General features: G+C 46.5%; 1 protein-coding gene across 3 annotated transcripts in view; it reads left to right on the top strand.

The window, feature by feature from the left end:
- ZNF711 (zinc finger protein 711) overlaps positions 1-12,355 on the top strand; it is a 1,503,904-nt gene that overhangs the window by 421,841 nt on the left and 1,069,708 nt on the right. The gene's annotated exons all lie outside the window — the stretch shown is intronic.

Here is a 12,355-nt window from a genome sequence, read left to right on the forward strand (position 1 = left end):
GCTCAGTTTGTGCCAGGGAAAGACAATACACTGGCAGACAGCTTAAGCAGAAATATCATGGATGCACATGAATGGATGCTGCACCCAGACATCTTCCAGCAGATAACACAATCTTGGGGGAGCCCGGACATAGATCTATTTGCTTCCCCCCACAATCATCAACTAAAGAAATTCTGCTCAAGGATATACCACTCACAAGCGTGGAAAGTGGACGCCCTCTCTTTCAGCTGGAGAAATCTCACAGTGTATGCATTTCCTCCTATCCCATTAATGACCAAGGTGTTACTGAAGATCAGGACAGAGCAGCCAAAAGTGATTCTGATAGCTCCGGACTGGCCAAGACAGCACTGGTACCCACTGCTAAGGAGCATGTCACATACAAAACCATGGCCTCTGCCTCTATGGCCACTTCTACTGACACAGCACGATACAAAACTCTGCATTCCAACCTGTAAACATTGCAACTAACAGCGTGGAGAATACCTTGACTCCTCCTCAGGATAAGCTATCCCAGAGAGTGAAGGATATTATTATGGAAGCTCGCCGCCCTTCCACAAGGAAGGCATATTCAGCAAAATGGAAAAGATTTCTCATCTGGAACACCACAAAGGGCCTAGATGCAACAGTGATGAACATAGCACATATCCTGGAATATTTGGCAGAAATGTTCCACAGTGGTCTCTCTTACTCTTCTATCAAGATTCATGCTTCAGCAATCTCAGCAGAGTACAATACTGATCCACCTGTCTTTTCTCATCCTTTCCTAAGACAGTTTCTAAGAGGAATCAGAAACATCAAACCTCCTCGGAAGCCTTCTCTTCCTGCTTGGGACCTTAACTTTGTATTGGAAAAACTAACACTGCCTCCATTTGAACCAGCAGCATCTGCAGATCTACAGTGCCTTTCATGGAAGACTGCCTTCCTTCTAGCAATAACTTCAGCAAGAAGGGTTTCGGAACTGCAGGCCCTGATGGCAGTGCAGCCATTCATTATTTTTCACCAGGACAGAGTTTCATTAAGAACTAATCCTACTTTTATGCCAAAGGTGGTATCCAGGCTTTCATTGAATCAAGCCATTCACTTGCCTACCTTCTTCCCAAATCCACAAAACAAAGGGGAGAAAATGCTGCACACCATGGACATTCACAGACAGTTGCGCTACTACTTGGACAGAACTAAAGGTTTCAGAAAAGCTGACCAGCTGCTAGTAGCATATGCAGCTGGTACTCAAGGAAAAGCAATTTCCAAACAGACTATTTCAAAATGGATAGGAAATTGCATTCGCGTTTGTTACTCATTTCATGGAAAGACTGTACCAGCTAACATTAGACCTCATTCTACGAGAGCCACAGCAACCTCCACAGCCTTCTTAAGAGGGGTGGCTACAAAGGACATTTTAGAAGCTGCCACATGGAGCTCCGTGCATACATTTGCCAAGCATTACAACTTACCTTTATATTCCAGATCCAGAGCAGGCTTTGCTACGGCTGTCCTGCAGATGCATCCTTGAAGGACATAGTACAGTTTTGTACCTACCATAAATGTAGATTTCCGATAGGTATGCATCTGCAGTCAGGTTTACCCTCCCTCCTTCCCCTCTGTGGTATTCCTAGGGTGCTTACCCCTCTATTAGCTAGCTGGGGGGATCCATTATGGTGTATTTGTTTTTATATGTATATACATATATATTTTTTGCAAATGTTTGGATTTTTATTGCATTTTTCCAAATGTAGCCTTCCTAGAGGGCACCTGGCATCTGGGGCAAGAAAAACTGAGGAAGATGGCGTCGGCTGATGCTTTTATACCCCAGGCGCTCTGACGTCGGGAAGAAGGCGACATCAGCGGCGCGGACCCAGACTTTGGAATCCGGCCGACCGAAGGGCTGCCTGAGGCAGGACAACCCATATGTGATGACTGCAGATGCATACCTATCGGACATCTACATTTATGGTAGGTACAAAACTGTACTTTTGCCTCCCCTCAGAACTACCAATTGGACATATTCTGCACAAGGACTCCCCACAAACAAGCTTGGAAAGTTGATGCCCTGTCCTTCACCTGGAAAAACCTATCAGTTTATGCTTTTCCCCCTCTGCCTCTCCTCTCCAAAGTGCTACTAAAGATCAAACAAGACAAACCAAGGACAACACTGATTGCACCAGACTGGCCACGCCAGCACTGGTGTACCCCCTCTTGCGCAGTGTGTCACTGCTGGATCTATGGCACCTGCCTCAGACCCCTGCCCTGCTGTCCCAGCAGGAGAGCCAGATTCTGCACCCACAGCTTCAAACCCTGAACCTTGCAGCCTGGCTAATTACCCAATCTCTCTGTTACCATCCCTCAGTAAGCAAAGTGATGGATGTCATTCTTGAGACAAGGAGGCCTTGTACTAGAAAATCCTATGCTGAGAAATGGAAAAGATTCTGTTCTTGGAGCCAAACTCAGGGGATGGGCACAGTGGTGCCCACTTTACCTCATATTCTTGAGTACTTAACTGAGGTACTTAACAAGGGCCTTTCCTTTTCTTCCATCAAAATTCATGCCTCAGCCATTTCAGCACATTACAATACGGAGCCACTCCTCTTCTTTAATCCTTTTCTGAAGCAATTCCTCAGAGTGGCCAAAAACATAAGACCACCCAGAAGAGCCCCTACTCCAGCCTGGGACCTTAACTTTGTATTGGAGAAGCTCACTTTACCCCCTTTTGTGCCAGCTGCAAATGCAGAGTTGAAATTCCTGTCTTGGAAAACAGCCTTCCTTCTAGCCATCCCTTCAACAAGAAGGGTGTCTGAATTACAGGCCCTCATGGCAGTGGAGCCTTTCATCATCTTCCATGCGGACAGGGTGTCCCACAGGACCAGTCCCTTCTTTATGCCCAAGGTGGTATCCAGTGTGGCCCTTAATCAGTTCATTAATTTGCTAACCTTCTTTTTTAATCCACAGAACAAAGGGTAACGAATTGTACACTCCTTGGATGTGCACAGGCAACTTAGATTTTACCTGGACAGGACTAAGCCTCTCAGGAATCTGAACAGCTGCTGGTTGCATTTGCTGCTGGGAGAGAGGGGAAGGCCATTTCTAAGTGGATAGGCCATTGCATTCATTTCTGCTATAAGCACCATGGAAAAACCTACCCCACAGAGGATAAGACCTCATTCAACCAGGGCTGCATCTACCTCTACAGTCTTTCAGAGGTGTCCCTACCAGGGGACATCCTAGAAGCTGCTACCTGGAGTTCTGTACATACCTTCACCAAGCATTACCACTTGCCAATTTTTTCTAAATCGAGAGCTGGCTTTGACACTGCAGTCTTGCAGGGCCTTATAGCTGGTCCTAATGCTATCTTATTACCTCCTCCCTTCCTTAGCTTTGGGAATCTACCCAAATGTGATGACTGCAACAGTGAAACACGAAGAACATAGTACAGTTGTGTACACTTACCATAAATGTAAATGTTAGAGTGTATTCATTGTTGCAGTCCTGGTTACCCTCCCTCCAGACCCCTGATTTCTATTGACTATACCTATACTTGCTTACTATGCTTTAAGCTTTTTGGTGTATTTGCTTTTTTGTTGGAGGTGTAACCTTGTATATGATTGCTTCCCATTATGGGGGCACCTGACGTCTGGAGCAAGAAAAACTGATGTAATGGCATTGGCTGCATGCGTTATACCCCTGACTACCTGACGTCATGGAAGATGAGACAGCAACTGACACAGGACCCAAGACTTTGATAATCAGGCCGAGTGAGGGCTACCTGCAAGCAGATAACCCAAATGTGATGACTGCAACAGTGAATACACTTGAACATCTACATTTATGGTAAGTGTACAGAACTGTACTTTTCCTTTGTCTTCCCCACATAAATGGAACAACACTAGATGTTCTTCATGTTTCACTGTTGCAGTCATCACACTTGGGTTATCTGCCTGCTGGTAGCCCTTAGTCTGCCCGAATACCAGAGACGTGGTATTTCTGCGTTAGTTGCTCTCGCTCCAGGACTGACATCAGGTCGTCAGAAGTATAAAAATGGGCAGCCGACACCATTACATCAGTCTTTCTTGCCGAGCAGTCAAAAGCAGAAGCAGTTCGCACGAGTGCCGGTCGGCCGCTGCCTGAGTTTTCGTTTCCAAATTGAGTTATCCTGAAATTTTCTAAACCGAAGTACCCTTTTGGGATCCTTTTTTTCTTCCTCTAACCAATGTCAGAAAAAGTTAACAATTGTCTCACCTGTGGAAAGCAAATACCACACTGAGATTTCCATTCTTACTGCGTCATCTGTTTAGGCCCATACCACGACGTACCTCACTGTCAGTTTTGTGCTTTTTTTCAACCGCCGAACTATTCGTCATTGGGCCCTTATTGTCGCTAAATTCTTTCGCTCTCGATCTCCGTATTCCGAAATGGCTTCAGTAAGCCATCCAACTACCGATCTTCTGAAAAAACATAAGAATAAAGACAGAGAGACCACACAGGTCAAAAACTGCGGACACTTCCATTAAGCTAGTCACCAGTTTACCATTACTCAAGCGCTTTCACAGCCCCTGATGCCCGCTTCGATTGATTCGTAGGCTGCTACCAAGTCCCGTTTGGAGTCCGGTATGCCACGAGATTCTTCTTTGAGTACGGAACCTGCGGATGTCTCTACCTTGGATGGGTCCGGAGCCGCTGTGCAGGCACCAGTTTCTGAGGAATTTCTTCGCACTACTGATATTCGACACAAACCGACTTCTTTTGCGTCTTCATTTCGGACTAAAACTACCGAGTTTCTAAGGCCAAGAGTATGAGCTCTGCCTAAAAAAACGACGACCCAAACTCAAGCACCTGCTTCCTTGCCATAACATCAAATGCTTAAAATGGCAGAAGACCTAATTATGCTGATTAGGAGAATCCAGCTTTCCCCATGCTAAGAGAAAGAGACCTGTTCCCTGCAGCTCTAACAGACCAAGAGTCCGATTGAGGTTTCTGAATATGAAGACATGCCTTTTATGTGCTTATGAGGATTCAGATGCAGAGGAATCCATTCCCTCTGCTTCCCTTCCAGAAGATTTTTCTTTTGGTGAAACCCTGCATACTTTGTGAGCATTTTTAATGGGAATGGCAGGACTATCCTCAGTCCAAAAAGAGACTCTGAGAATTTTTAGATTTGCCACAACATAGACCTTTAGCAGTACCTCCAGATGTCCTTCAAGAATGCAACTGCAGTCATAACATGTGGGTTGTCCTGCCTCAGGCAGCCCTCAGTCGGCCGGATTCCAAAGTCTGGGTCCGACGTCGGCTGATGTCGCATTTCTCTCCGACGTCAGAGCGGCTGGAGTGCATAAGCATCAGCCGACGCCATTTTCTTCAGTCTTTCTTGCCGCGCGGTGCCCGAAGCAGAAGCAGTTCGCAAGTGCCGGTCGGTCAGCTCTTGTATTCTACGATACCGAAGTCATCAAAAAAGCTAAGTACCCCGTTGGGGATCTTTTCTTGCCTCAGCCGATGTCAGAAATTACTGAAAAAGTTAACAGTTGTCTTTTTTGTGGTAAACAAATACCTCATAAGGATTTCCACTCTTACTGCCTTCCTTGCCTGGGCCCAGGCCACGGCGTCTCGGCCTGTGTAGCCTGTGCTCGCTTCAACAAGCGCACTCTCAGGTGCCGGGCGGAGTTCGCTGAAGATTTTTTTGGCGATAAATTTGCCTACACCATGCCGTCGGATCTTCCGACATCGCAAACTCCCAAAAAGCGAAAAGACCGGGACCGACATCCTCGGCCCGCGTCTACCACCGACTCCACGCCAAAACCTAGCGCGAGTGCTCCGGTTCCCTCTGAGACGGTCTCTCCACCGCTCCGAACCGAAGACACCGCATTACCGACTACTCCGATTCCAGACATTACTCCGCCAGTTATAGACTTTCCTCCGGATACCGAAACCGAGGAAATGCCCGAGACCATTGCTGTAGACAAGGTCACTCCTGCACGTGGAGCTGCCAGGCCTCCTATGGCCATGTCTATTAAGGCCTACACTAGGGCTAAGGCAGCCAGCAAAACAAAGCATATTACTTCTAAATCCTTACCTCAGCCGACTCCAGAGACACAAATTATGTCCATGGCTGCTGATTTAATTTCCATGATTAGAGGTTCACAGGCCCATCCTGAGAGAGCATCCCAGCCTCCTCTTGATAAAAGGCCCCGGGTTGAACCCTCTGACCCTACTCCTTCAGATGAAGACTCTGAGGGCTCTGTCCACTCTGATAGCCAGGAAGAGCTCTTCCAGACCTATGAGGACTCGGATGCAGAAGATTCTATCCCTTCGGCCTCCCCTCCTGAGGATATTTCTTTTGGGGAAGTTCTGCACACCATGAGGGAACATTTCAAGTGGCAGGGTCAGGAATATTCTGATTCTAGGAAAGCTTAGGACTTTCCTTAAGAAGCCTCAGCACAGGCCCTTAGCTATTCCTCCTGTACTTGATGTTCTGGATGATTTGTATTCTGATTCTAGTGCTACCCCTGATTCTCTCCCTCCTGCTCCAGCCAAGCCAGACAGGTATTACAGCGTCCCAGAAACTCATTCCCATTTATTCAGGGCCCATACTGCTGATTTGGAAACTATTTCACAGGGGCCTAAAGGAGTTTCAGCCTCCACCTCAAAAAATCCTTTGCCCTCCAACAGGGAAGCAAGGTCATTAGAGAGATGGGGCAAAAAGGTTTACACACCCACTACCTTATCTATGAGAGCTTTAAATTGCCTTTTTCATATGTTACAATATCAGGATTATCTCTTAGCAGATTTACAAAAAACATTAGCTTCTCCTGATCCTTTAGACAGGAAGACTTTGCAGGAAGCTGTACATAACACTCAGCAAGTAAGCAATCACTTCCTGCAGTGTGGATATGATGCACTGGAGGCTTCATGTAGGGCAGCTATGACAGGGGCAGTGATTCGTAGGCATGCTTGGTTAAAAGATCAACCTGTACCAGATCATGTAAAAGCAAAACTTCTGGATGCACCTTTGGAAAAGAACAAGCTTTTTGGTGCAAATGCTAAGGATGTGTTAAAGACCATCGAAGAAAAAGCAAAATCAGCTCAGACGGTGAAAGATTTCCTCCAGGTTCAACCCCCCAGATTCAGTAGGAATTGGCCTTCAAAAAACTGGTCCTTTCCTAATCCAGAAAAGTTTCAAAGGGGTAAGAACAGACGTGGCCGAGGAAGAGGCCAATACAGAGGCCCTTACAGGGGACGACAGCGGCAGCCAGGAAACCAAAGAGGTGACGCAGGGGTTTCACCTGCCCAACAACCACAAACTCAATGACTTTCCTCTACTGCCGCCTACCAGGGAACAACTAGAAGCTCCCTTGGGCGGGAAACTATCTCTGTTTGCAGAAAACTGGCACAGACTGACAAAGGACAAATGGATTTTGGACATTATAGACCGAGGGTACAGGTTTCATTTTCATACCTTACCAAGAAAACAAGGCATGCCAAACCTACCACAAAATCAAAGGGCAGAGGCTATCAAGCAAATCACTCTACTGACTCGAATGAAAGCAATAGAAAGAGTTCCACAACAAGAACAAGAACAGGGGTTTTACTCAAGACTGTTCCTTGTTCCAAGAAAAGAATCTCAATGGAGACCAATACTGGACTTGTCCGCATTAAACACCTTTCTCATAGTACCAAAGTTCAAAATGCTGACTCTACAGCAACTCCTTCCCATGCTGTGCAAGGAGTCGTGGCTGATTACTCTGGACCTCAAGGAGGCATACCTGCATGTCCCTATCAGACACAGCTGCAGAAGATACCTCAGATTTCTTGCAGGGCCAGAGCATTATCAATTCTCAGCATTGCCATTTGGCTTATCTACTGCACCCAGAGTATTTACAAAATGCCTGGCTTCAGCAATTGCTCATTGCAGGCTCCAGGGTATACAAATTTACCCGTACCTGGACGACTGCCTCATACAAGCGGACGACAAATTGATGTTGACAAAAAACCTGGATTATGTCATACGATTACTTCAAGCTCTGGGATACACAGTCAACTTCCAAAAGTCCAGACTGCAGCCATCCCAGCAAATAATCTTCTTAGGAGTCAAACTAGACACAGCCTCTCAGATGGCTTACCTGACAGAAGACAAGCTAGAGAAGTTAACTCATTACTTCAAAGGTTTAGCAAAACTCACCCAGATGACTGCAAGGAAATTCCAGCAGGCCCTGGGTTACATGGCATCCTGCATTCTACTGGTTCCATTAGCAAAACTACACATGAGAAAGCTTCAATGGTACCTAAAAAGCATTTGGTCTTAACACAGCAACAACATGGAGACAATCATACCACTCATTCCATGCCTACAAAAGGAATTCCTATGGTGGGCCTCGGTGAGCCAGGAAAACACAGGTATGTCATTCAAAAAACCACAGATAACGCAGACCATGAATACAGACGCCTCAGACCTTGGATGGGGGGCGCACATGGAAGGCAGGTGTATACAAGGACAATGGACTCCAAGGGAAACACATCTGCATATAAACCAAAAGGAAATGCTGGCAGTAATGCATGCCATCGAGGCTTTTCAACACCAACTCCAGCAAGGCCATTTAATGATACGGACAGACAACACCACTGTGATGTGGTACATAAACAAGCAAGGGGGCACCCACTCTTACCCCCTTTGCAGACTGACAATGCAACTTTGGGAGAAATCACTGAGCCTAAACATCCAGTTACAATCCCAGTTTGTTCCAGGAAAAGACAATGTGTTGGCAGACAGCCTAAGCAGGAATTTCACAGACCCACACGAGTGGAGGTTACATCCGAAGGCCTTCAGACAACTCACTTCGACATGGGGCAAGCCAGAAGTGGACCTATTTGCCTCTCACCTCAACCATCTTCTACCAAAATTTTGCACAAGGACATACCATCCAAAAGCTTGGAAAATAGATGCCCTCTCATTCAACTGGAACTCCCTAGCAATCTATGCATTCCCACCTCTGCCACTGATGACCTCAGTATTACTAAAGATCAAAGCAGAGAAGCCCAAGGGAATCATAATAGCTCCGGATTGGCCAAGACAACACTGGTCCCCACTACTACGGAGCATATGTCACACCAGGAGGTGGGCCCTCCCTCAGTGGCCTCTACTTTTGACTCAACACAATTTCGAAACACTGCATCCAAACCTTCAGAAACTGCAGGTAACAGCCTGGGAGATCCCATAAATAACTTCAGCTTATCTCTCTCCAAGGAAGTTCAGCAGATACTAACAGAGGCTCGAAGACCATCCACCAGAAAGGTTTACTTAGCAAAGTGGAAAAGATTCAGCCATTGGAATACCAGCAAGGGACATGATGCATCATTGCTGAACATCCCACTTATCTTGGAATATTTGGCAGAGATGTTAAAGAACGGCCTCTCATATTCTTCCATAAAGATACATGCATCTGCTATTTCAGCTAGATACAACACTGATCCTCCTGTTTTCTCTCACCCCTTACTAAGACAATTCCTCAGGGGAATCAAGAACATTAAGCCACCAAGAAAGGCCCCAGTGCCGGCGTGGGACCTCAACTTTGTCCTAGAAAAACTGACTCTACCTCCTTTTGAGCCAGCAGCTTCAGTTGACTTGCAATTTCTCTCATGGAAGACAGCTTTCCTGTTGGCAATTACCTCAGCAAGAAGGGTTTCGGAGCTACAGGCCCTAATGGCAATACCACCCTTTATTATTTTCCACAGAGACAGGGTTTCATTAAGGACCAACCCAACTTTTATGCCAAAGGTGGTATCTAGGGTTTCTCTAAATCAAGCCATTCATCTGCCTGCTTTCTTCCCCAATCCTGAGAATAAGGGGGAAAGACTTTTGCATACCTTGGACATTCACAGACAACCGATACTACCTGGACAGAACCAAGGCCAGTAGGAAGTCTGAACAACATTTTGTAGCTTACGCCCCTGCAGTCCAAGGAAAAGCAATTTCAAAACCGACTATTTCTAAATGGATTGGACATTGCATCAGATTCTGTTATTCCTTTCATGGAAAGACTGTTCCAGCCAATGTCAGACCACATTCCACCAGAGCTACAGCCACCTCTACAGCTTTTTAAGAGGGGTGCCTACCAAGGACATTCTAGAAGCTGCTACATGGAGCTCCATGCATACATTCTCCAAACACTACAATCTCCCTCTATATTCCAGATCCAGAGCAGGCTTTGCTTCGGCAGTCCTGCAGGGTTTGATTGCCACACCATCTCTTTCCTAGAGCATACCTCCTCCCCCAGCTAAGCTATGGTATTCTACCCACATGTTATGACTGCAGTTGCATTCTTGAAGGACATAGTACAGATGTCCTTCATGGATGCATCTGCAGTCATAACAAATGGGTTGTCCTGTCGTCAGGCAGCCCTTCGGTCGGCCGGATTCCAAAGTCCGGGTCCGGCCGCTGATGTCGCACTTCACCCGACGTCATCTCTGCTGGTCTTCGGGTATAAAGGCATCAGCCGATGCCATTTTCCTCAGTCTTTCTTGCCGCGTGGCGCCCGAAGCAGAAGCTGTTCGCAAGTGCCGGTCGGTCAGATCCAGAGATTACTACTACCGAATACTACGAAGACTTCTAAAAGCTAAGTACCCCGTTGGGGACTCTTTCTTGCCTCAGCCGATGTCAGAAAAAGTCAATAACTGTTTAACTTGTGGGAAACAAATACCTCATAAAGATTTCCACTCTTACTGTTTGCCTTGTTTAGGCCCAGACCACGACGTAGCAGCCTGTTCGGCCTGTGCTTCCTTCAACCGACGAACGCTTAGGCGTCGGTCGGAGTTTGCTGAACAGTTTTTCAGCTCAGATTTTGCGTACATTATGCCGTCGGATCCTCCGACTACCCAAATTGTTAAAAAGCAAAGAAAAAGACCAACACTCGCGGTCCGGTTTCGCCAAAACCACGGTTAAGCAAGCCGCGAGTGTCTCGGTTTCGGCTGAAACCGAGAAAACTGGTCAATCTACAGCCGAATCCATGACTACTACTGAGGCCCCTGCTACCTTACCTGAACTAGCCTCAGAAATTTTGCCTACAACTGTGGATCCTACTGATCTATCAGACACCATCCCCTTGGATATCTCTACCCCAGCACGTGGTGCTGCTAGGCCTCCTGCAGCCATGTCTATTAAGGCCTTTGCCAGGGCTAAAGCAGCCAAATCAGCTAAATCAGTGCCTGTTAAACCACCCTCACTCAGGCCCACTTCTAGTTCACAAATGCTTACTCTGGCAGAAGATTTAATATCCTTAATTAGGGATCCCAATCTCACCCAGACAGGGCCTCTCAGCCCCCAGAAAAGAGACCTAGAGCAGAGCCCCCCGAGCCTGTGTCCTCTGATGATTCTGCGGATGACTCAGACATTACAGACCAGCCAGAGGCTCCTTTCTCCAATTATGACGATTCAGATGCTGAAGAATCCATTCCAGCTGCCTCTCCACCAGAGGAATTCTCCTTTGGGGAAACCTTACATGCCATGAGAGAACAATTCCAATGGCAGGGACAAGATTTCTCAGATTCAAGAAAAAGGCTTAGGACTTTTCTGCACTTACCACAGCATAGGCCCTTAGCTATACCTCCTGTCCTATCTGTTGTGGACGATGCATTTAATGATGTCTGCACTGCACCTGATTCTTTACCTCCAGCCCCTGCCAAACCAGATAGATTTTACAGGGTGCCAGACACTCATCACCTATACAAGGCCCCACTTGCAGACCCCGAAACTATATCCCAGGGGCCTAAGGCAGTAGCCTTGACCACAGCAAAAAACCCTATTCCCTCTGAAAGGGAATCCAGGTCATTAGAGATGGGGGAAAAAAGTCTACACCTCTGCTACTCTCTCAGCTAGAGCTTTAAACTGTCAGTTTCACATGATCCAATACCAAGAGTTTATGCTTGATCAGTTAATTAAAAAGCTGTCCTCTGATGAATCTTTAGATAAGAAATATGTATTAGAAATGGTGAATAACATCCAACAGGTTAGTAACCATTCTTTAAAATGTGTCTATGATGCACTGGAGGCTTCATTTAGATCAGCCATGACTGGCACAGTTATAAGAAGGCATGCATGGTTGAAAGAACAGGTCTTGCCGGATCATGTTAAAGCTAAGCTATTGGATGCTCCTATGGATAAGGCCAGTCTATTTGGGGAACCTGCCCAGCAGGTAATGAAGAAAATGGAAGAGAAGGCAAAATCTGTACAAACAGTCAAAGATTTCCTACAGGTTCAGCCCCCAAGGTTTAGCAGGAACTGGCCTGCCAAAAATTGGTCCTTTCCTGACTCCACAAGGTCACAAAGGGGCAGGAACAGACGCTCAAGGGGGCAGAAATCAATCCAGAGGAGGTGCCT

Source organism: Protopterus annectens, chromosome 15.part0, assembly GCF_019279795.1.
Source record: "Protopterus annectens isolate FY-2018-M chromosome 15.part0, PAN1.0, whole genome shotgun sequence".
NCBI lineage: Eukaryota > Metazoa > Chordata > Ceratodontiformes > Protopteridae > Protopterus > Protopterus annectens.